Genomic DNA, 25,315 nt, shown 5'->3' on the forward strand with positions numbered 1-25,315 from the left:
AGTACGCCTTAATAATGCATATAAAAACTCTTGGAGGAACAATCATTTTTAAGTGCAGTTTTATTGCAGAAAGCCCTGTCTGCTGTTCTTTCTTTACAAATGTCTGATAACCCACTCCTGTCACACTGACAGGACCTGCTATTTTATTTCCATCCGTTGGGGCAGACCTCAGGAGAATAGTTAGCTCTCAATTGGGCCACAACAGCAGGACTCTTTCAAGACCTCACTACATTTTAAAAGTGTTATTTGTCCACACAGACGTACAAATCACCATGGAACATCTTTTGTCAAGTATGCACTGGTCTGTAAGATTCCAAAAATAATTCCAGTTGAGTTGGCATCACTGCAACGGCTTAGTACGTCTAGCCAGGCAGCTAATTTCAGTGACCCTTTCAAGGTTATGTGTCATATAATAAAGGCTGAGAACATTTTCAACGATTTGAAGACATTGTTATAAAACCCACTTAGTATAAGCCAATATCTTAATATCTTAACAAATGTTGCTCCCAATAGCTCCTTTTACTTCAAAGCAGTTGAAATGGTAAAATAAAGCATTTTCTTTGGGTTGTTTGTTTTTTAATTTCTCAGGCATTTAGGCGTGCAAGCACATGTATAAACAAGGAAATGGACTGCTCTTGTGGTATTCTATAGCAACAACAGCAATCCCCTTGCATTTTACAAGAACTTTCTTTTCTGAGTAGAGTGAATGTTTTACAATAAACGTATCTTTAAAAAGATACTTTTAGATATTCTTATCTCAATGGAGAGGAGGACTGTATTTCTCTCTTTGAGAATCTTAAAACAATGAGTTCTTGAACTAGATACTATAGTTTAAAAAAAAATTTTTTTCTTGAAATGCTCAGGAGACTAAAGGTTGAATTTTAATTTCCATAGCTGGACAGCTGAAATTCTCCTCTTTGCATATCAATTAGGTTTAGTGGCTCATCACTCTACCTTATGGTGTTACCATCCGCAGATGGTTACTCCAAGGATGGATGCATTTCAATAACAGTTTGAAATGCCCCTGGGTAATAAAGAGTGTAAATGACTGCTGTGCGCCTTTGAAATAATGCAATCAGACTGTTAGTGGCTGATAGGGTACAGCTGTGGACAAAGTCCACACTTGCTTTTAGGACCCTGTCTGCACTGTGGATTAAAGAAATTTTAAAGTATGTTAATTAACTGGGGGAAAAAAAAAAAATAAATGTCACTCCAGATACTGAATTGTAAGAAAACTACAGCTCATTTTTAAAAATTGCATTTCAAGTAAGAAAAGCAAAAAGGTTAATTTCACAGATGCTCATCTTTCTGCCTAATTGCAGAAACAATATGGGGTAAACTGCTTGAATTAGAGGAAAACCTAAAATGGGACCACATTAGTTGGACACAGAATAAAGCAGGAGGACGTTTATCCACGATCCATCAGTATGGACATTATTTAGTGTATGATTGAGTCAGAGTACGCAGCTATGTAGACTGTGTACAGCATACTAAAAACGCTCCCAGTCTTAAGAAACTGAAAATCTACTTTGATAGAAAAGATTTCATGCATGCAAGGCAGTACACAATCAAGTTATCAGGTTATAAACAATACAGATGATAAGACCACAGGAATTTGGGGAAGAAAGAATAATAGGAGCTAAGTTCATTGGCAATGCTTGGTGAGGAAGGTTAAGGAGTTAAGGACCGCCTACTTTAATGAGGGCATTAAAGTTACAGAATGAACATGGATGTGGCAGATTAAGGAAACACTCGTTGCTTGGAGTTCAGGGCTCACATAGAGGAATAGTGAGTGATGAATGCCAGGCTAAGGACCTTGACCTTGACCTAACAGGTGTGAGCGGCTGCTGGCAAAGGAAGGATTTAAGTGGTGTTTAAAGAACTGATCTAACAGTGATGAGTAAAATGAACTGGAGGGAAGACTAGAGCAGTGATCCTTGAGCAAGGATATACATCAGAATCAGCTGGGGACCTTGCGACAGTAGACCTTGCCTTTATTTTTCAAGATTTGCAGACCACTCCGGAGACTGAGATTATTATGAAGCTCAGAGGGTATATATTTTGAAAATATTCTTCGAGAAATTCTGGTGTGATTCCTGGCTGTGAACCACTGGACCACAAGTTTTAAAAAACAAAACAAAAGCCAAAAAACAAAAACAAAAAACAAACAAACAAAAAAACCCTCTTACGAGAATACTGAAGATACTCCAGTGAGAATCTGGTCTGTTGTGGTCATAGTGATGGAAACGGAGAAGGGATTCTTCCTAGAGTCACTGCAAAAAACTAAACTCGGCTGGACTTGGTAACGGGACTCAGTGAAGGAAACAGTGTCAAAGATGAGTTCATGATATTAAGCCTACGTGAATGGGAGAATTACACTGACACTGACCAAATTATGGAAATGTTAGTAACTGGAAGACATGAAGCCACTGAGTTGTCATTCAATTGGCAACTGTATCTACAAAGTAGCTCTGTGAGAGATCAGGGCTAGAAATGTGCCTTCTCAGCACCAAAACATTGGAAAAACTTATGAAAATGAGAGAAAAAGAAGAGCAAAGGCCAATGACTGAAACTGAGGCCCTATTTATAGAGTGAGGCGATAAAGAGAATTTGGGAAACGTTGGCGTCAGAGAGGTAAGAGGACAATGAGGAGAACAGAGAGTCATGGAAGTCCAGAGAAAGAGGAATAATCTTACAATGTTAGGTCCAGAATACTCACAACTGAAAAAAATATATTATTGACTTTGCTTAAAATAAGGTCCATGATGAACTTGAAGAAGTCCATCAAAAAATCTTAAGAGTTGGGTGAGTCTTCAATTCACCCTTTGATTTCAAGCAATGGGAATCTGATAAACTTGAATTGATTTAATATTTCTGAATTTCCTGTTCTGTCCGATGGGCCTTGTTGACTCATTTAGAAAGAGCATTTTTACTACTGGAGCTTCTAGAATGTAACAGAACAATCCTCAGATCCAGGTGTCGGAGGAGCAACCAAATCTAAGCAGATGTCGCTATGCATTTCTTTGACTATATTATTACTATATAAAGTAGGTTTGATTTCTTCAAAGAAAAAAATAAAAGGTTATCATATGTGCCTACAGACTTATTCTCATGGTACTCGTATCTCTATTTTCTCGGGGCTGGGTCCCAGCAGCCATGTTTGTACACACCAATCTGTCTCCCTGGGTATAGCAAAATAGGCCAGCTGAGAAAACCTGATCCCAGGTGGGTCAATCAATTTCGCTCCCCCAGGCAGGTGCAATTGGATTTAAAAACACTAGTCTCCATGGACTGCTTAAACTGAAGACATGTAACCGCAGGAACTGGGAGCATCCATTTTCCACCATGGCCATAGGAAAAGGCAAACCAGAGGCAGGGAAGAAAGACGCAGATATGCAAGGGGAGGCAGGGATACTCGTCAACCTTAGAGTCTTTTCCCATAGTCCTCAGTCTGTGATTCATTGCGCTCTGCCTCGAATCTGCGCCTCTTCCTTCTGCTGCCTCTGCTGCCACCAGTGGCACTTCTGTTCCTTTCTCTCTGTGTCTCACAAATTCCCAGAGGGAGGATCTAATCAAGTTTGGTTAGTCATCACCCAATATGAAGTAACCATAATGTACAGTTGTAAACCTAGGGATGCCTGGGAACATGACCTTCAATTTATCTAGTCTAGTAATAAATACTATGCAATGTATTATGTTTGGTTTGGTATGTGCATGCCTCCAAATTAATAAGAGTGAAAAATGTTAAGTGATTTAGGCAAAGCTGTCCCACCATCCAATAATCATGTTGTATACAAGTAATTAATGATCTGCACCTGGTGAGCAGCTAGCCATGCAGCAAGAAGTTCCAGAACAGTCAGAAGGGCTGTCAAGGTACAAAGACCACCTAAGAAAGAAGAAGGCGAGTGACTGCTCACTGGTGGAATCTGTGCAGGTTCCGTGAGTGGCAGCTGCACGTCTGTGTTATGTGCTCTGGGGGAGGTGGACTCTGTACTCCTGTCTCGGAACATGCTACACTGTCACCTGCTTTGTGCAGAAATTTCAACTCACATAAATCTCAGTATTCTTTTACATCAAGGAAATCTTATATCTGTAGGCAAACTGCTACCATTTTTCCAACAATGCAACCACCATCTGTTCTGATGCCTACACAGAAAACCTAAGCCAGTGGATCCTGTATTTTTTTGGAGTATTTGCTGAAGTACAAAGATTCGCTGAGAAGTATGATACAATTTATAGTAAGATTACAAGGAAAGGTGGTAATGAAAATGACAGGGAAATGCTCAGCTAAAAGAGCCATACCATGAGTCTTATCTGCCTGTTTAGCTATGGAAGGGGTTCTCCTCTTTAGATTACTGTCTCTGAACAACAGTCCGCATGTTCTTATCTATTTCCTAAGATACTAGAGTACCTCTACTCCAGTGGGATATCAGAGTATCATACCCTTAACCATGTTATGGACCAACACAAGACCCCAGTGTCAGTCTGTGCAGACCTGAATTGCATAACAACAGGGGTGCCATTTCCATCCCTACTCACCAAAGTTAGGCAACACAGCAGCCCTGGAAATTACCTGTCTATAGCATGGAAAAGCAACAACGTGCATTCAGAGATGTTAACCAGCAATGCATTTGTACAGCTAAAGGGAAGCAGCTTACCTGTGTGTCTTTTCAGATTCTCATTCCCTCAGCTCGACCCCCAAGCCCAGTTCTTCTAATCCCTATCCTCATCCATGTGCCTCTCTAAAATTGAATGGGTGTCTCCTAGGATCTTCCTGTTCTACAGAGCAAACCTGAGCTAAATTCTCAAGGTCAAGAAGAAAATATGTGTTTTTGCTCTTATTTCCCTATATAAACCTTCAGACAGGCCAAAATGACCTACCAGGACCATCCAGAAATCCCAAACTGGTTACTCACTCTCCTTAGGATCACATGATCAGAATTCCTCCAAGTCAGACACGGTCGATGTTTTGCCTTTATTCTCATTTTGCATCTTTTAAACTCCAACACTAGTCTTTTTCTTGGTTCACCTAAAACATTTAAAGCTTCAATTCTGTTGTTCTACATTTCAGATCATTTTCTGGCAATGCTTCTGAGACAAAGCATTCAAATTTAGCAACTTCCAGGGAAAAAAATTATTCCGCCTTTAAAATATATAGAAACATATAAAAGGCAAACTGGGTTATTAAGTTGTGTGACTTGTGCAACAAAGTTATATGCATTAAGTTATATACAAAATACAAGAACATACAGTTGTATAAATGCTATCATTCATAGAAGACGAGCCCATCACTCCAGAGAAAATCTCTATTGATGATCAACATTGACTCCAATATTACCCGAGATCTATACTTAATATGTGTTTAGGAGCATCAAGGTTCCTTATTCAGAAGATGAGGCTCTAGAGAAATGGCCTGGCCCATGCGGTTGAGCACAAGGAGCCACGATGCACTATGGGAACAATCATGACATGCTTACCAGTGACCAGCTACTCATTTCACATTAGATATTATCTGTTTCACATCTTTACAGTTGCAGAATTAAGTGTTACTACATTAAATTTCATCATATTTAGAAAAAAATAGCAGCAACCTGTAAAAGTTCCCCGTGGAAGGCCTTATGATGATATAAAGGAGTTTCACCAAGAAAGTGGCTACCTGCCTATTTTCATGATGTTCCCTGGTAAGGTCTCTTGGCAGGTAGGGGTCATGGGCCATGGACTAGGAAATTTTATCCTGTTCCAGACTCATTCAGGCTCGGGGAGGCTCTCACACGTGAATTAAACTCACAGGAGATGGATGCACACACATGTATTTACAACAAAAATTATATAATCACCATGAGGTCAAAGAAGGACATCAGTCAGTAGGAAAATCACATTCTCTCCTCAAAGGCAAGCTCTCCAGCAACCAGCTAACCAGGCGCCAGTTGGGGGAGCACAGAAACAAAATTAACAAAACCAAAATGAGATTTGCCTGATTTGAATGGAACTGCATCAGGCCCTGAAAACCAGTATGTGTGTCGCCACAGCACAGGTCTGTCTGGAGAACTGACCACTGAGGGGCCCGGGAGGGTGCCCACTCCTGCCCAAGCACACAGTCAACATCTGCTTCTCAGATTCTCTATGTTCTCTGCCCCCTTGTTAAACATCCCTACCTCTGATTGCTACAGTCTTGAGATAGATATTAATTGTTTTTCTTAAGATTGTAGTTAAAGCTTGCTGACCTGGAGCCATTTTGTCTCTTTGAGATTTTTCCTTCTCCTTTCTGGACCCTCGTTTGTTCTATTCCTTATTTCCAAATCCATCGCAGGCCCTTCACTATCACACCCATGTACTTACTGCCTACATTCACTAAATTATTGTGTACTTATTCATGTTCCTAGAAAACCTGAAAAAGCTTTTTAAAAATTGTCGCCATAGAGACTCTAAAGAGAGGAGCCTTGAGGCAGACATTAAAAAACAAAACAAAGAAACTGAGTGAGCAGTGAGGTGAACAATAATCACAAATCATTTATCCTTAAATAACATAGAAATTCTTCTCGGTAAATCTTAACTACCAAGAAGTAGGAGGTTTAGCTGTCTGATAATTAATCAAATATCCAAAATGGTGGCTCAGGAAAACAAACAAAAAACACCACCCTACTGTCCTTTTAGTGAAATGAGAGCTGCGGATTTCAGAATTCTCTGCTTTTGTTCCTGTGAACCTCCCAAACCAGCTGCTTTCCAGTGCTGAACTTTTTTGACCTCTCTGCAGTGTTGGTCTCTTGTTCTCAAAATGCTTTAGTGCTGATTTCCATATGCTCCATTCCCCTGGTCCTCCTCCTCGCTCTCCATTTTTATCTAGGTTTCATTGCAGCTTCTTCCTCTGCCTGGAAGGGCTGTGCTTCCCAGACTCCTTCCGCAGCTCTTTTCCTTCTTTGTCTGCTTTCATCCCATCCCACTCCCGACTTCAAGAATGACTTATATACAGGGTAAGGGGGGGAGGGAGGTGGTAGAGGAGGGTAAAGGGGGTTAAATACATGAAGATGTGGAAGAACTGACTCTGGGTGGTGAACACACAATGCAATATATAGATGATGTGTTATAGAATTGTACATTTGAAACCTATATAATTTCACTAACCAATGTCACCCCAATAAAATTAATAAAAATGGGAAAAAAATTTAAAAAGAATGAATTTACAGAGTAATTTGAAACCATATGTTGCATAACCAGAGAAAGACACGTTACTGGTTCCTCACTGTTAATTTTCTTGCCTTTACTTTAGTCAATCCTAAAACTCAGAAGTCTATCTGTACCAGCCTATTCAGTGCCTCCACTCTGATAGCTTATAGTCCCTTAAATTCCATGTGTTGAAACCATTTTCTCTTCTTAGTCTCAAATCTTTCCTCCTATGCTCTCTGTTTCATTTCATGGCCTCTCCATCTACCTGCTTTCCCAAGTTGAAAATCTAGAAGCCATCATGGATCGGAGGCACTATTGGCCAATATGTAAGAGTAACTATCTAATACTAATTGTGAACAAAAATATGCAAGAGAAAATTGCAGAATTGGTTGCTAAATAAGCCTGACGAATGACTGTTAACTTACACAGATGGTGTAATTAGGAAGAAGAGTGAAAGGGAAAAATAAATGGGTTATGAGAAAGACTTTATATTTCTGTGTGTATATATATGTGTGTATGTGTATATATATATATATATATATATATATATATATATCATTTGTAATTATACATACGGCAAATTGATTAATTCCATTTTTCCTCAACTCTAAGTTCTATGAGGGCAGGACCAATAAAGTTTTGCTAATCTCTGTATGCCTAGCACCTGTATAGTGCTTCATATATAGTAATTTTTACTTTGATTTGTCTATCAAGATTGATCTTCGACAAGACTGAACTGACCTTGAGGGTCATTTATTATTTTTTAAAACCCCTTCCAAAGATTAAACAAGTTTCAGATGTCTCTGATATCAAATTTCCCCAGGAAATTGATCAGAAAGGTATGAGACAAGAAGAGAGGTCTAATGAGGATCTTTGAACTAGAAATAAAGGGACCAAAAGAAAGGAACTTCTTTGAAAGCATTCCACCCAAACACCCACTGAAGTAGAAGCTGACTCCTTAGTGTCTATTACCAAAGCTGACAACTCAGACTAGGTAAAGATAAATATTATATGACTAATTTATGAACAAGGATGAGTGTTTGTGTCTATGAATGGTCACAATGTATAAATATATACAGAAAATAGAAATCCGCTGTCTTCTGGCATTTTGTCCTAAGCCTTTCTCCCTAAAATCCTGAATTTATAGAAATAATATTTACTCCAGCCTTAAGACAAATAAAAACACTCCCTCTCCCTAACCCCTCAAATCTAACTGTTCATCCAAATTCTATCACCTTGGTCCTCTAAGATCTCGTTCAAAACCTGCTTCCTCTGTGCTTTTCACTCTGTACTCCTAATGCATTCTGCATGATATCATGTACTATGATAATAAATTATCATTAATTTATCGTCTCCATCCTCCTTACCTCTTCTAAGACCAGGAGCTATTCAAAGATTTTCAGGATCTCCGGTGGAATAACTGGGCTTAACATAGTATCTGGTAATTTAATTGGCGCTCAACAAATCATAGTCAAAATAAAGAAGAAATGGGATTTGGAAACATAAACAGGATTTTGACAGCAAAACTGAATCCTTTCATCCCTCCTACTTTGTACCGCTCCACGGACTTTTTCTCTACCATTTTTTTTTTGTTATACCCACGTCAGACAGCCTTCCTCGTGATTTCAATGAGGTGTGGCGATGGGCATCGAACGGATGCACTTGTCATTAAGGCTCCTTTACCTCCGTGTTCCTCTCGTATTCACTCAGTCCCTTAGCAGAAGCAAAGGCCAAACATGTAGGAATACCACACAAAGTGCTAAAATACACAGAGATAATATATGCACGCTGGTACTGATTAAAACATTGACGAGAATTAAAGCATACTGCTTTCAAGAAAGCTTAGGTCTCCCTCTATATAGGTCTTCGATATTACTCAACCATCAGGAGACAGCCATCTTTTTTTCTAGATAAGGGACAATGGCACTTGCTCCACCTACACTGGTTTGTGTCCTAAAAAGAAATGGATGTCCCAGTATGTGGATAAAAGAGGAGAACTCTGAGCTCTGAGATGACTGATAATGCAGTTTAGTCACTCTTGGAGGGGAGTGGGGAGCAAGTATCAAAAAGGTGAGGGACACAAAGTGATTTTGAGGAGTTTGGATTAATATCTGAATCTTAATCTGTATGAAGGAAACAGGAGTTTAAGTTCCTATTGTTAGGGTGCAAAAAATTAATAACCACAATTTTTCCTTCCACCTTCTAAATTCTTCTAGCTGGGCTAATAACCAAATCAACATGAGACAGATTAACAGGAGAAAATATTCAAAGTTCATTTTACAAATGTACTCTCAAGGGTCCATAAAAATATAAGACCCAAAGGGAAATTGGGAAGTTGAGGCTTTTATGCCATTTTGAACAAAAGAGAAGGAGGCTAAGGATCTGGGATTTCCAAGAAGTAGGCAATTCACCAGTAGAAAAGAAAAAGCAAACACATGGCAAACAAATTCCTGCTAGGCAACTGAGAAACAATGGGACACAGGGTGGAATCTAGCAGAACAGGTTTTTCATGGATCCTTCCTGTCCACCATACTTAATTCAAAATGCTAAGGTGAATATGCTAAGATTCCCTTCCTGAAGCAGGCCTTTCCATCTGAATTCCCTGAGGCAGGAAAGGGGAGGGTTAAAGGTTCTTTCTGTGTCTTTGCTTCTTAATAACCAGCTTAAAATCAACATCCCAAAAGGCACATTTTGGGGTGGCAAAATTTAGTCCCCCTCACTACACAAGACAATTAAGTTCAAGAACTCATCCTAGAAAAAGTGCTACATACCCCATTGCTGAATATCACTATGGTCACCTTTGAAGTACTCCCCTTGGAAAGCTATGCACCAATGCCAGTGCCTAGTCCACCCTTCAAACCAATTTTCAAACTCTTTTTCTGGAATGGCCCTCACAGCTGTCGTTGTATTATTCTTGAAGTCCTGAATGTCATCAAAATGTCTTCCTTTCAATATTTCCTTTATCTTCAGGTAAAGAAAGAAGTCATTGGGGGCCAGATCAGGTGAGAAGGGAGGGTGTTCCAATACAGTTCTTTGTTTACTGGCTAAAAACTCCCTCACAGACAGTGCCATGTGAGCTGGTGCATTGTCGTAATGCAAGAGCCATGAATTGTTGGTGAAAATTTCAGGTCATCTAACTTTTTCACGCAGCCTTTTCAGCACTTCCAAATGATAAACTTGGTTAACTGTCCAGCTGGTACAAATTCATAATAAATAAGCCCTCTGATATCAAAAAATGGTTAGCAACATCGTTGCAATAAGTTCATGAACTTAATTGTCAGACCTTGTATAAAGGGTTTCAGTAGGTAACATATTTTTTGACATTGTTATGTAAGTAGATAATAAATTAACCTGCCTTGATTAATGAAAGTGGTTACCAAGTGCTGTCACCATGAGTAGAATAATTTACTATAACATCTGGTGATTATTTGTTTGATCCAGATGAAGCCAAATGCTATTTGACAAAATGCTTTTGTATCTAAGAAAGTTCATTTCGTTGGTTTAAACCATAATCTTTGGCATTCACGCCTACTACAGGTTTATACCTTTGTATATTCATTTTTATTTTAGCAAAACATTTTCATGAATGGGAAAGAAGAATACTGTATTAGATTCTGCTAGCAAAAAATCCATTTATCCCACTGTGATATGCTAATACTCCCCTTGGAAAGAATCATTTATGAACTCAATCTCTATATATGCGATACAACTACTGTGGATTCAAAGATTTATTTACAGACACTAATCCAAGATTAAAGAACTAATTTTGGAAAACGTAAAATTATATGTAAGACCTGAATACAAAAGAATTTCTTAAAGAAGACACAAAAATACATGAACAACAAAGGAAACGAATGATAAATTCAATGACATTAATTACATTAAAACTGGGAATTTTATAAAAGGACATCATAAAAAAAGAGTAAAGACAAACCATTGTGTGGGAGAAGATATCTGCAACACATACAAATGGAAAGGCCTAGGATAAAGAATATATATAAAGAAATCCTATATACCATTAAAAAAAACCACCAGATAACCTAATATTTTAAATGGCTGAAGACTTAGATAGATATTTCATAAAAATAGGAAATCCCAATAAACATGAAAAGTTGTTCAATCTCACTAGTAATCAGAGAAATGCAAATTATAACTATAATAGGATACCATATATACCCATTAGATCAGCAAAATTTTTAAATTTGACAATATCCAATGATGAGGAGGACTGAGAATTCCCATACACTACTGATAGGTATATAAATTGGTATGATCACTTTGGAAAACACGATAAGGTAGAAGAGAGGTATCTTCTATGCCGCTGCCATTACGCTCATAGAAATTCATGAACACGATAAAATGTTCATAGTAGCACTGCTCATAATGAGACAGGTTAGTTAGCATGTTGTTAGGTAGACAGGGAGGTCCCTGGTGGAATGAACAAAAGACAGCCATATCCTGAAACTCCAGGTTCTGAAGTAACTCATTAACTCCAACGGAACAGATGTGATAGATAGGAGTGGGTTATTTCGTTAATCCCTTCAGGATGGGCAAACAGAACAAACCTGATAGATGAATTCCATTAGAAGCAGCCATCTCCTTTCTCCAAGCAGGCAGGGGAAAGTATAAAAGTAAGAGCTTTTGCCTCAGTCACTGGGCACCCCATTCTGGACCTCCTCCCCCTCGGGAGCTGTGACCCTTTGTTTTTAATAAACTTTCCTCTTTTATAAGTCCTTGCCTCTCCTTGGCCCGTGCTTCCACTCTTCAATTTCATGAGACACGATCCCGGAACTCAACGAAATTTTCTTTATCAATAATAGCCCCAAAAATGAAAGTAACCCGAAAGTCCATCAACCAAAGAGTAGATAAATAAATTGTGGTATAGTCATAATAGGGTAGGTAGACAGACAGAAATGAGTGGGAGGAGAAATTTAACCCCATTAGAAAGCCCCTTGCTGCAGCTCCTACTTGGGTCAAGACCCCTGGCTGCCCAGCAGGACTCCAGGCTTGCACATACCTCTAAATTAAAGAGATATGTTGTTAGAAGTCAGAAAAGCGGGGGACACTTCCTGTTTGTTAGGGCCATCAATACCTTACTAGCCCAACGGGATTCCAGGTTTTCACATCCAGGGATTCACATCCAATGGGATTTCACATCCAACGGGATTCCAGGTTTACTCATCCCCCAAAACTAAAGGGTGTGTTTACACATGCCCCTAAATCAAAGAAATGCATTGCTAAATGCCAGAGGACTAGGTACCTCAGGGGGAGAAGGAGAGATAAGAGAAGGGAGGGGGCAGGCGATTCTACCCATAGAAATAAAAGCTTGGCTGCTTTACTCTCTTGGGTCAGCCCACTCCAATGCTCGGAGTGTCCTCTCTTTTAGTAATAAACTTCTGCTGTTCATGCTGCACAAATTTCTGTCTCTTCATTGAAGTCTTTCCTTCAAGAAGAGCCGAGGTTTCAACGTCATTTTCCCTCTAACAGTCATACAATGGTGACAAGAAAAAACTTCTGAGATGTTCTAAATTAAAATTACAGCAGCCGGAGAGTGGGAGAAAGAGAACAGTTAGCCTGTTAATAGCTGTGGACCAGCTATGACAAAAGACAGCTCACATTCTTGTCTATCTATTGGAATTTAGGATTAATTTCCAGGTGGCTATTTCCCAATTATCCAAAAGAGAGAATAGCCAAGTGCCAAAGAACCCCAGGAGCCTCTGCCTCTTATTTACACATGAACTTTCCAATCCGCTCCCCACAGCCAAATCACAGGAGTGGACACTTCCTTGCAGACTCTGCTGTGCCTATCCAAGAACTAGCCCCACTTCACTTTCTCACATCCCCTTTGTCTATAGCTAATGTAAATCCTTTCAGAATGGTTTACATCTTTCTCCCCCTTACCTGATCTACAACAAATGCCTGCAAAACTCTGGGATGAGGGACATGCTGTATTTCCTACTAAGCCATGCTGCTGGGTGGTTTAGACTCCATGCCCCATGACTAGTCTTTTTGTGTGTGTTAGCAATGGCCTGATCAACCTTGTCAGGGTTTATCAATGTCAGGGTTAAACAATGGGATACTATATAGTAATGAAATAAAATAACTACTGTTACGTGCAACAACCTGGAGAATCTCACAAAATTGGTTAAACAAAACGAGTAAGGCATGAAAGACTATGTACAATATAATTCTATTCATGTCAAGTTCAAAAACAGACAAATATATGTTAAAACTATAAAAGAAAAATCAAAAATCTTATTATGACAAAATGATGGATTACCTGGGGTGGGGAAGCTGCAGTGGAGTAAGGGGCACAAAGGGAGATTCTGGCTGTTCACAAATTTTATTCCCTTCACCTGGGTGGTAGCTACATGAATAGTGGTTTTATATTATTGGTCAAAATGTGCTTCATGCTGTACTTTTTCTGAATATATGGCATATTTAAGTTTAAGATTTTTTTTTAAAGGTTATGCAGACACATAAGACTAGATATTCTGGAAAGGGGATGGGATGAAACAAAGGACAAACAAAAAACTATAATCAGGAGATAATAACTGCCATGAAGAAATAGAAAACAGGATAAGGGGAATGGGATGAGTAGAGAGGACTAGTAACATTGTAGAATCAGTGTCTCCACAGCTAAGTCTCATGGCGCACGGCTGTGGACATAGCAAAGACTGCAAATTGAATACACAGTGAAAGGTCTAACCATGCCATAGGCAAGATTTCACAAAGTCCACCAAAGATGGCTGCAGTACCACCTAAATAGGTAAGGCTCTGGCCACGTTAGACTGTTAACTGGAGAAAAGAAAGGAAAAAAGCCTGTCTATGTTTTGGATGCTTCATAAGAAAATAATTTTAATGATAAAATATTTTTTAAAGGTTTGGAAAGGTTAATAAAGTCCTCAAATTTAGTTTGAGATTTCTTTAAAGGAATGCTGCAGGAGTTACATGTGACGTGAAGGCTGTTGTAACGTGCCTTTTTTGCAGAAAAAAAATTATGCCATAAATACCAATAAACCATTTTTAATTTGAAGAATTAGTTGACCATTGTTTTTATCGACATATTTTTCACATGTTTATATAGCTCTATAAAGAATTACAATTGATCCTTTTTTATTTTCCTATTTATTATGAACTGCTGGTCCTCATTTTTAAATGAATTCATTTTGCTTTGACTTTGTCTGTATGTCAGTTGTTCTCATACAATAAAGGCTCACAAAATGGATTAAATTTTAAGCCCTCACACTCACAACTTTTTGTTTAATACACTAGGGTGAACCATGTGGAATCACAATATTCAATCATCTTTGACCTACAAAAATGGAAATTTCTTACAATTCATGCTAATATGTGACCTCCACAGTCTAAGCTGTGCCCTCCTGTCCACAGCTCAAGTTCTGCCCAGTGGGGTCGGAAGAGTTGACCATCTTGCAGAAGATGGTGAAGAGACAAATGTGTTTTTCATTATTACTTTTCTTCCCTATTTAAAAGGAATCTATCTCTTGTTCAGCAAAATGGAAAACATTTTTTTTTAAAAACTAGACTATGTTTTAGCTCTGACATTGAACAATAATTTGTTGATCACCTACCATGTGCTAGGCCCTGGAGAGACACAAAAACAAGACACGATCACGGACTCATGAAACTTACAAATAATGGAAATTTTAAAAAGTAAGAACACCAGTATGTACACGGTGGTAAGTGCTATTCAACAGTTTATCCAAAGGAGGAGTCTCTAAATCAGATTTCTTTTTGAGACATCTTTTCATACTTTTTTGGCTTAACAAAAACACAACGATTGGTCAAAAGCAGGTTGTCAGGACAATACAAAATAAATCAGAAATATAAATTCTGAATAAGCTACAAACAAGAAAATAAGGTCTTGAGTAATTCCATTTTCTTAATTTTAAGTTGGTATCTTATAAGACAGGAGTATAAGATCAGAACTTGGCCTGGTTTGAATTGTAAATCTTCCCTTTAAAGTGGCAGATGGAGCACCTCATGTTCACCGAAGGAAAGCCCGAGGCTCAAATAGGTAACCAGTTGGCAAAAGGAAAAGAAGCGTAATTGAACTTTTACCCTCTTGAAAGGTAACAGAAGACTTTGGATTTGAGACATTTTTCAAATAATTAGAAGGTAACTAGTATAAATTTCTCTAACATGTTTTCCTTTCTCAGTCAAGGAAACATGTACATTCTAAAGAAGATTTCAATCACACTGAAAAATGTAGAGTTTCCAATCACTGAACTTAAGTCATCACATTTCCTCTGCTATACACATGCTGTTATTAGTGCCTTTTTTTTCTTTTTAGTTCTGTTTCCACAAATGCCAAAACTACACACACCTAATGTAGCCATGTGAGAATGAGGAAATGCATGTAAAATTTTATTCATCCAAAGAAACTGAAACCCAACATTTTGGTTTTTGTTTGTAGATCTACTTCTTATCAACATTTAATTAAATAAATAGTCTGCTTAGAAAATAAAGATACTCCAACTATTGCACTTCTTTCAGTGGAGGTACTGACATACAATTTGATAATAAGGCAAAGGACACACACCAAAAACAGTCTGACAGAAAAGGAAAAAAATTGCTCAAATTAATTAATAATTTAAACATTCAAAACAGCATGGCAGGCCATGTCTTACTTATCTAATAAGTAAGGATTTTTGGAAAAGAAGGTAGATTTCTATTTCCTCTGTGTACAGGTTAGTAACACTTGTGACCACAAGTAAATTCAGCATTTTCATAATTTACATTTCTAATCATATATTTGCTACTATTAATAACTCCTCGGAGCAATAACAGACTTCAAAAGGTCAGACCTGAGAAGATTTCCAGCAAGAAATAAAAGAGCCATAAAATGCTTCTTGGAAAACAAAGGACCATTTTGACTTTATTTACCAGATATTTCATAGTGAAATTATGCATCGTACCAATGGAATATTATTTCTATCCTCAAATTAAATATCCCAACTTTATATTATTGCTCTTGGACCCTTTATGTACTTGGCCATGTAGTCAGAATTGAGTGCTTATGAATGTAATTACATGTTTTCATAAAAAAATGAAAGCATCATGCCATAACACACTTGCTGATAAACTGCCCATTTCTGTTGCCCCACCTTAGCTCTTTCCTTGAGTCTATTCTTTCTCACAGAATTATTCCATCAAAATAGACTAAAGACAAGAGTGCATAGTGAAATTAAAGGCAATGACATAGGAATAATGGCTTGGAGGTTGCAATAGCGGAAAAAAAGAATATGCCACTGTCTCTGGATTCTTAGACTTGTAGGATGTGGAAGAAAATGAGCAATATCTTCTACAAAGGGCTGCAGAGGAAGACATGGAAGGCAAGTCGAGGAGATGGAAAAGAATATTCTAGGAAGAGATGAAGATACAAGAAAGTTCAGAAGAGTAGGTGCAAGAAGATATAAGAAAGTTCATAGCAGACAGAAGTAGGAAGTTTGGCAGAAGCAGGTGATGGGAGGGTGAGAGAATAGAGAGCGGAGGGAGCTTTGGCTGGAGGAGGAAATACAAGGCTTTATGAAATTAAAAATAAAAGATGAATAAAGGATATTCAAATCCAATTCTAACAATTCCATTGTATAGCCTTTCTTTTTATTAGACCACACCGAGAGGCTTATAAAGATGTGGTATTCTTGATTTTTAGGCATTTAAATACTGTACTTTTATAAAATTTCTCTGCCATGGGGGAAAAAAATATCCATCTTTGCCAAAGCAGGAAGGAAGCCAGTGAACCAAGTAACTCATTGGGAGTATAATTATTAATATAAACATGAAGCATAATTTTGAACACGAGAAAAAGAAAAGCTTTTATTTAGGATAGTTTTTCATAATCTCAAGAAAGAATCCATCCAACATTCATTTTCAGGCAAACGTGTTGCTTCTTGGAAGATGCCCAGCCGATCCTGCTGTTAAATCAAGACCCATGCAGGAAAAAAATTATCCACTCCACAATAACATGGCATGTAACACAAAGGCAGTGGTACTTATCCAGCAGGGAGAAGGTTCCTTCAACACTGGACCCCCACCGGCTGACTTAATTACAGCTCAGCAAGGCGATCCGCTACAAGGACAGGCGGCCCAAAGGAAGACCGCTGAGATCCGTCCTAGAGATGGGGACAGATGGTTCTGCTGCTTCTCGTTTGGTATGAGGCCTTTTTAGAAAAATCTTAAACTGGATACATGCCAACAAGATTTTCACTACCAGTATTTTTTTTTTTAAGCCTACCATATGCTACAGTAAAAATAATCCTCAACTTGAGAGTCAATCAGCTGGTATTTATTGAGCCGTGACTAAGGGATCGGAAAAGGTCTAAAGCAGCTTACCATCTAGATTTGGAACACGGATCAAACTCTGATTTAATTTAAGGGCTTTTGTTTTTGTTTTTGTTTTTCATCACGCTGCACACAAGAAGTACAGCAGAGGCCATTAAACCTCTGCCTTAATTCTCAGAGATAATGACAAATACATAACTTACAGAAACAGAGTGAGTCTATGTTGGAAAACATGACTAAAGAATGCAATGGTGTACTGTAACCTAACTCAGCAGCAAAGGTAAGTGAATGTTGTTAAACCTTAGCAAACACAAGGCTCACAAAACAGGTAATTAGCCCCCCCCCACCATTATGAAGCTGTAATACCGTTGCCAAATAATAGCACTGTGTGAACTCTATTTTGTAAAAAATTTTAAAGAAAACGGAAACTGATCTACAAACATGCTAAAGAAGGACCAAGCCATTACTGTTCATACTGTTTTATGAAATTAATACGCATGTAGCTTTCCTGCATGCAGCAAACTCTACCTCCCTGGTCACTTTAAAGGATATTAATCAAAATTACAAAGTTTTTCTTTCTTATGTGTGAATGTACAGTAATGTCACCTAAGGAATTTAGAGTTAATTTACAATTTCCATAGCATTTATATGTATATACACATGTAAATATACACATATTCATATTTAATACTCATAATAACTCTACGAACTAAGAAAGTAGAGTTTGAATCCATATATGCAAAGCACTGGAGAACCACTTGATACATAACCAGCATTATGTAAGTCCGAGCTCTTACTTCTGCTGTTATAGTAACATTATCATTGTTGTTTTATTATTACTATTTAAAAATGCAAGTTTTGAAGTCACACTGCTTGACTCAAATTTTAGTTCCATCACTAACTAGACAAGTTACCTAATCTATTTGTGACTCAATTTTTTCATCCATATAACGAATAAAAACCCTTGGGGCCTATATAGCATGATCTAGCACTGCAAGTGAGTCAACAAAGATTCACAGGCTATTGAGGGTGTTGAAATAAGATGTATTAAATATTTGGCACAATACCCACTACGTGGTAGGCAGCAAATACAATTTAGCAATTTTTGCAATTTAAATATTTGGCTTTGGCCTCCTAGCCAGTAAATAGGAAGTATGAATTAAATCCCAGGTTTCCTGATAAAGTTTAGAGCACTTTCTACAGCCACACTGCTGGGAAACATACAAAAGACACCATTTAATCAAATAGATACAACTAAGTATAATTGTGATACTATAACAAAAAGGAACATTGGTTGCACATGCAGACACTAAGTATGAAAGGCTTTATATGACATAAAGTAACCAGATCAGATGCTCCAGTAAAACATACACCAAACACATTACCTTGTTCTCTTTTTTTTCTACTATGACTTTTTCCTTTTTGAAAAACATAGAAAAAAATATACAAGTATATCTGAGTAATAAATCACTACAATAAATATTTGAGAGTTTTACATCAGGTCACAAAAGCAAAGTAACTTGTTAATAAAACAACGTTAAAATACTAAATATTCAGTGAAAACGAGAGTCATGATAAACTAAAACTAAAACAGTATGTTAGCTCCAGGTACTAAAAGCTATTTCTGGAGCCATAAGCAAACTAAGGAATAAAGCTCCTAAATACAGAACTGGGGTATGTTTAGCAAACAACCACCTCAGTTTCTTAGAAACGCTCCCCCTGGGCACAAAGCGGTCCACATAAGTATGGATGGACATCCTTCTGAAGAGGTTAGAGGTCACAGGATGACTAGGAGGCTGGGCGTCTCGGGAAGGAAAGAAAGGGAATCTAAGGCAGAAGAAGGAAGATGCCCAGTCATTTCCCTTTTCTCTGTTTTCTTTCCCCCATCCTCAAAATGCACTCATTAATTCATTCATTCCTCAAAATGGCAAGTGCAGTGCTTGGTGGTAAAAAGTTGAGTAAGACATAAAGAATCTGGCAAAGAAAACAGACACAAAAATCAGTCATCACAGGACAGGGGTTCATTACAGTTGCCTCCGGTTTTACGGGAAAACACAGAGAGACATCAGCTCACCAGCTAACCAGCTTATCAGAGTGTGCATTTGGGGTTAAGGTGATATGACAGGTGCTCCCGTGTATACTATCTCATTCAAAAATAAACGTCAGTCCTGTTGACGGTTCCTATTCAGAAAAAGAAGAAATGCAGGCTTTGAGGTGTAAGAGGTAGAACTCAGAATGAAATTTAGGGCCCCTGAAGTCCCTATGGTCCTCCTCCAACGCCTCTACTTTCTCATTCTTGACTTTCCTCTCTCCTTTTTTGTTCTTCCTCCCTAAAAGAGCAAGAGAGTGTCAGCATCCAGATCAGAAGTCAAAACTCAAAATTCAACAAGGAAGTGGCAGAGAATGTAAATCAGGGAGGAACACAGTAAGATGATGCAGATGAGGTGGAATGGTGGGGACTGTGGCAAAGTGCAGATTTACACCCTTTCTGAAGGAGAACAACTCGCTCAGCTCCCGCCCTCGGATGTCATGCAGAAATGCGGGCCTAGGGCTTTGTGACACCTGCTAATTTTTTGAAAGAGGTCTGACATCTAGATTTTTTAACCTTATTTAAAAAAACAAAGTTCCATACATCAAATGTTTCTAAATGCCTGGGCTGGGTTCTGCCAGTGGAATGCCAATTTGCAATCTCTGCTCTAGATGAGGGATGGCCAACCTCACTAGCTGGTATTTCACCTGTAGTCGAACAAGCAAGCAGACACTGCAAAACAAACCATAGGACTGGTGTAACTTTTGTTATCAGGACTTCATTCTAACTCTGTTGTATTAATGAGACAGGCACATTTAATGACATTCACAGTGCTAAAAACCATTTAGACACCCTCTGCTCCAAATTCATCAAATGCTCAACCCACTTCCTCAATATCTGTACCAAGCAGCTTTTTGATTTCTACTTAACACATCTCCACTAACCAACAGGGCAGTCTCTCCTCGGAAGGCCTGCTAATTTTCACTCTGCTTTTAGTCTTCCATAAAGAAAGTCTTTTTTCATACTAAGTTGAGCTCTGTATCCTTGTATCTGTCACCCATTGGTTCCTGGACCATTATACCTAAGAACACAATATTCCAGGAGTGGATGGACCAACATTTATCCTCACTTTCTGGACAGCGTTTCCTTACTGCAGACCAAGATCACATCAGTTTTTTCAGGAATCTTCTTCGCTGGCCTCCCTGACCCTCGGTAACTGTAGCATGATCTACCTCTGCAAATAAGTCAATAAAGATTCATGGTAGAGGGGAAAGAAAGCTGTTATTTGTATCAGTCACATTTTTTTACTTTAACTGCAGTTTAAGGATATATTTATGCCCCAGTGTCCATGTTTCTAGAGTATACACATCACTTCCTATAAATAATTACTTTAACTCTTTAGTTTAAAAATTACTGACATCCATTTTAGTAACTGGATGGGGTGATCGTCACAAGATAATAAGAGTATATATGGCTAGTTTGTTTGATTTTATAGGAACAAAAAATGACTTAACATTTTAGCTTTGTAATAGAAACTAAGAAATATGGCTATAACCTCAATGTGTATCATGAAATGCAGCCAACTTGAGTCCAGTAAATTACATCATACCGCACAGTAACTATAGGATGATGCTTGTTTTTCCGTCAGTGATGACTCCTTTCCAAATGTGAAATGCTTTTGGCAGACACATTTTTAAACTCTTTTTAAAACAAAGCATCAAAATTGGGATCTGTGGAATTTTCAAATTCAAATAAACATGGAATAATCTCCTAAATTGCATTGTGAAATAATTTCATTGCTTCATTTTCTCGCTCCTTACCATATGATTTCTTTGTATTCTTCTTAGCTCCTTAGAAAGAAACCTAGGAGCCATCCTGATGTCTCCCTTTCATTTGCTCTCACATCCAATTAGCAAATCCTTCCACATGCATCCTGAATCAGATCATTTCTCTCCCCTATTAGATTCTCCCCCAGTTCAAGCCTCCTAACTTGGCTCGCTTCTTCTGCAGTCTGCAAAGAACTGCCAGAAGGATCTTTTTAAAACATTTATCAGATGACATGACTCCAGTGGCTGCCCATTATGCTTAAAATAAAATCCAGACTTCTTACCAGGGCTCAAGGACCTGGTTGCTGTCCACCTCTCCATCCGCCTCTCTAACATCCCCCTACCTCCCTCCCTTCAGCTTTCAGGGGTTCTAGTTGAGGGTAATACTGTGCCCGCCCCCCCGCCCCAGGGGCAGAAAGGGTTGTGTGAGAGAGTTTTTTCTTTTTATTTATTTTTTAAAAATATGAGATGCAACTGACATATAACACTGTACTCATGTTAGGGATAAAACATAATGATTTCATATATGTATATATTGTGAAATGATCACCACAATATGTTTAGTTAACGTTCATCACCACACATGGTTGCAGATTCTTTTCTCATGATGAGAACTTTTAAGATCGACTCTCTTAGCAACTTTCAAATATACAAACAGGATTGTTAACTGTAGTCACCGTGCTGTACAGTGAGAGTGTTCTGAAATCACAATGACTTGGCAGTGGGACACCACTGGCATTTAGTGGGCAGGGCCAGGGATGCTAAACATCCTGCAAGGAATCTGAGGTGCTCTACACACAGTGCCACACTGCCAAGGATCCCTGCACCCTAACACGAGTACTACCCGGGCCATTTTCACAAACACCCAGCTCATTCCAGGTTTTCCCATTCACCGTTACCTTCAGCCCGGGACACTGTGAAATCTTCTCCCACTTGCTGGTTCTCACCACTTGGGCTACCATCTCCTTTGAAAGCCCCTCATTTCTAAAACAGTCCCTCCCACTAGTGTTCCTGACAGGCTTATTCCTTTACCCTGCTTTATTTACTTTTTAGCACACATCACTATGCCAACTTATTATTTTGGTATTGTCAACCCCCTGAGGGCAAGAACTTTGTACTCCCAGCACCTAACAATGCCTGCAACATAGCAAGGGTTCAACAATAATCTGTGAAGTTAATAAATGTCTATGATAATTTTTCTTATTTAGGATTAGGAATAAAAAAAATTCAAATGACAAACTTCATTTTGAAATGTCATTTAACCATCATTTCTAGTGAAGGGGACCAAAATATTGCCATCCTAAAGCTGCCTTTTGGGATATTGATTTTATGCTGTTATTAAGAAACCAGACTCAGGAAGAACCTTTCACCCTCCCCCCTTTTCTGCCTAAGAGAAGGAAAGACCTCCTCCAGGAAGGATATTTTAGGATGTCTAATTTGAATTGAGTATGATAGTTGGGAGGGCATCTAGCAGAGGCCTGTTTACTAGGTTATCCTCTGTGTCTAACCATTTCTGGGTCGCCTAGCAAAAATTTACCTCCCATGTATATTCCACTCTTTCTCAACTACCTGCACATTGCCTACTTCCTTTGAAATATCTGGCCCCTAACCCCCTGTTCTCCTTTGTCCAAAATAACATATATAACCAATTTTACCTTACTTTCTTTGGAATTTTCATGCTTATGTGATTTCCTGTATGCACATATTAATTTCATTTTCTCCTGTTAATCTGTTTGTTTTGTTTTGTTTTGTTTTTTATTAGCCCAGCTCGAAAACTTAGAAGGTGGGAGGAAAAGTATTTTTTTTTAGCCCCCACACTAGTTATTTGTGTCCTGTGCCGAGTTTTCCTTTTTGCAATGAATTCTCAAAGACTTGTTTCTACATTCTACAACTTTTATTTTTACACAGGACAGGGAGGTTAACATAAATCTAAAATGTCCCAAGTCACAACCTTTTTCACACAATGTGAGCACAGTATTTTTGCAAACCTCAGCATAAATTTATAAATTCTTCTGGCTAATATGGTGAGTAGAGCAAGGGCAGGACTGCTTCTGGAGGCAACAATAAGCACAAGTGAGGGTGGTCCCTTTCCTTTGGGAGGAGCAACTCCTGAATCCACCAGAATAGAGGATGAGCATCACCTTTCTTCAAAAATGCTCACTAACAAATTTTCAAAACCAAGAAGAGTTGAAAAATAAAGCAACATAATTTTTTTTTAAAATCACACTTTCAGAGTGCTAAATCAAAAGTTCAAACCAGGTCTAAGAAACGGGCTAAGGGAGAAGTGATAAGCGGGGATGTATAGGATTACATCTAGATTTTAAAATATTATTTTATTTAAATATACAGAAGCATTATTTAAATATATACAAGTCTGAAGATATTTTAAAGCATGAGTATAATTTGATTCTTTCTATGTTCCAGACATATATGATCCATGCTTAGATAAGGTCTAGATTAGATACTAAATGCTAAACAGTGCTTTTCTTTGACAAATGGTATTTGGAGACTGGTATACAATTACCTATAGTTTGTATGAGATTGTTGGGAGCAAGCATTGTATTTTATATCTTAATACAGACTGCCAGATCACATTCTCAAAGTTTACAGCAATTCCTACTCCAGAAACAATGTATGAGAATGCTCACGTTGTACACACTTTCCAACACTGTATATTATCAATATGAAAATTTTTGTAAATTGATTGGTTAAAAAAAGCCAAAACTAGTCATCATTATTAATTTGCATTCAATGACTACTAAGATTGAACATTTTTGAATATGTTGATTGGTTATTTGCAAATCCTCTTCAGTTGGTCTAGTTACAGTGTTTGCCTATTTTCTACTATATCATTGTCGTTTCAATCAACTTACAGGAGGTGAACATTAGCGACAATCTTTGTAAGTCATCCAGGTTGCATTATTTTTCCAATCTATTGCTTGTATTTGACTTTTGTTTATGGTGTCTATCACATTCGTTTTTTGACATTTCTATGCAACCACATATGTGAGTTCTGCCCTTTGAGTCTAAGTTTTATATCTTGCTTAGGAAGATTTCCTTCACACTAATGTTTAATAAAGAGTCTCAGGAATTTTCTCCTAATTAGAGTTTATTCTTTAGTGATTCATTAAATCCTTGTTACTCTAGGGTAGTTAATGATGAGTGAGGGGATAAAAGAAGATGAGAAAGAAAAGCGTATGAGGAAAAAAAGGGACCGGAGAGGTCTTATTTTTTAATATTACAGAGGGTTTCTAACATGATGTATCACTGCTGAACTTTTCCTCTCCATATGTTAATGCTATGAAGAGAAAAAATGCAAATATGTTGACTTGAAAATATAATTAAACTATGAACAGAAGAAAAATTTTGTTTTAAAACTCTCTGAGCACAAATAACACTGTGAATTTTTTCTAAGTAAGAGAAACAATTACATTTTTCATAATACAAAAAGTGAAATACATAATGTAAAATGATAAAAAGAAATTAATTCCTCCTTAGGTAGTATTTCATCTGAGCCTTTTCCATAAAAGTTATAAATTTTACAAGAGTATGATGTTCTTTATACCAAAATAGACCTGTAAATTGGGAACTAGTGTGAAAATTTATTTTTTCAATGCCTGTGATAAAAGGAAAATGACCAAAGAAAGAATTTTTACAGAGCTCAAGGTAATAAGATATTTCAGATGCTTGTTTAATTTAGAAATATGCATGTGCTTGCTCAAAAGCCACAAAAGGGACTTTGAGATTACAGCGTATATTTTTTAATACTTTATGAAAAGCTATCAATATTTTCCTCCAAAGTAACTTCTTAAGAATTAGATCCATTAAGGTTTATAGTAACATCTATTTAGACAATTGAGTTCCTTTGTTGGAGCTCGCCTGCTTTTCTTATTAAAACGTACACAAAGTCTAGAACAGCCAGAATCGGACATCCAGTATCCCCTCCCTTTCTTACTTACTGGGGAGATAGAAATAAACAGTGTGATCTGCC

At 37.8% G+C, this 25,315-nt stretch overlaps 1 protein-coding gene across 8 annotated transcripts in view; it reads right to left on the bottom strand.

Annotated features, from left to right (window-relative positions):
* BICD1 (BICD cargo adaptor 1) overlaps positions 1-25,315 on the bottom strand; it is a 236,874-nt gene that overhangs the window by 136,005 nt on the left and 75,554 nt on the right. The gene's annotated exons all lie outside the window — the stretch shown is intronic.

The sequence above is a fragment of the Rhinolophus sinicus genome, linkage group LG02 (genome assembly GCF_036562045.2).
Source record: "Rhinolophus sinicus isolate RSC01 linkage group LG02, ASM3656204v1, whole genome shotgun sequence".
Classification (NCBI taxonomy): Eukaryota; Metazoa; Chordata; class Mammalia; order Chiroptera; family Rhinolophidae; genus Rhinolophus; species Rhinolophus sinicus.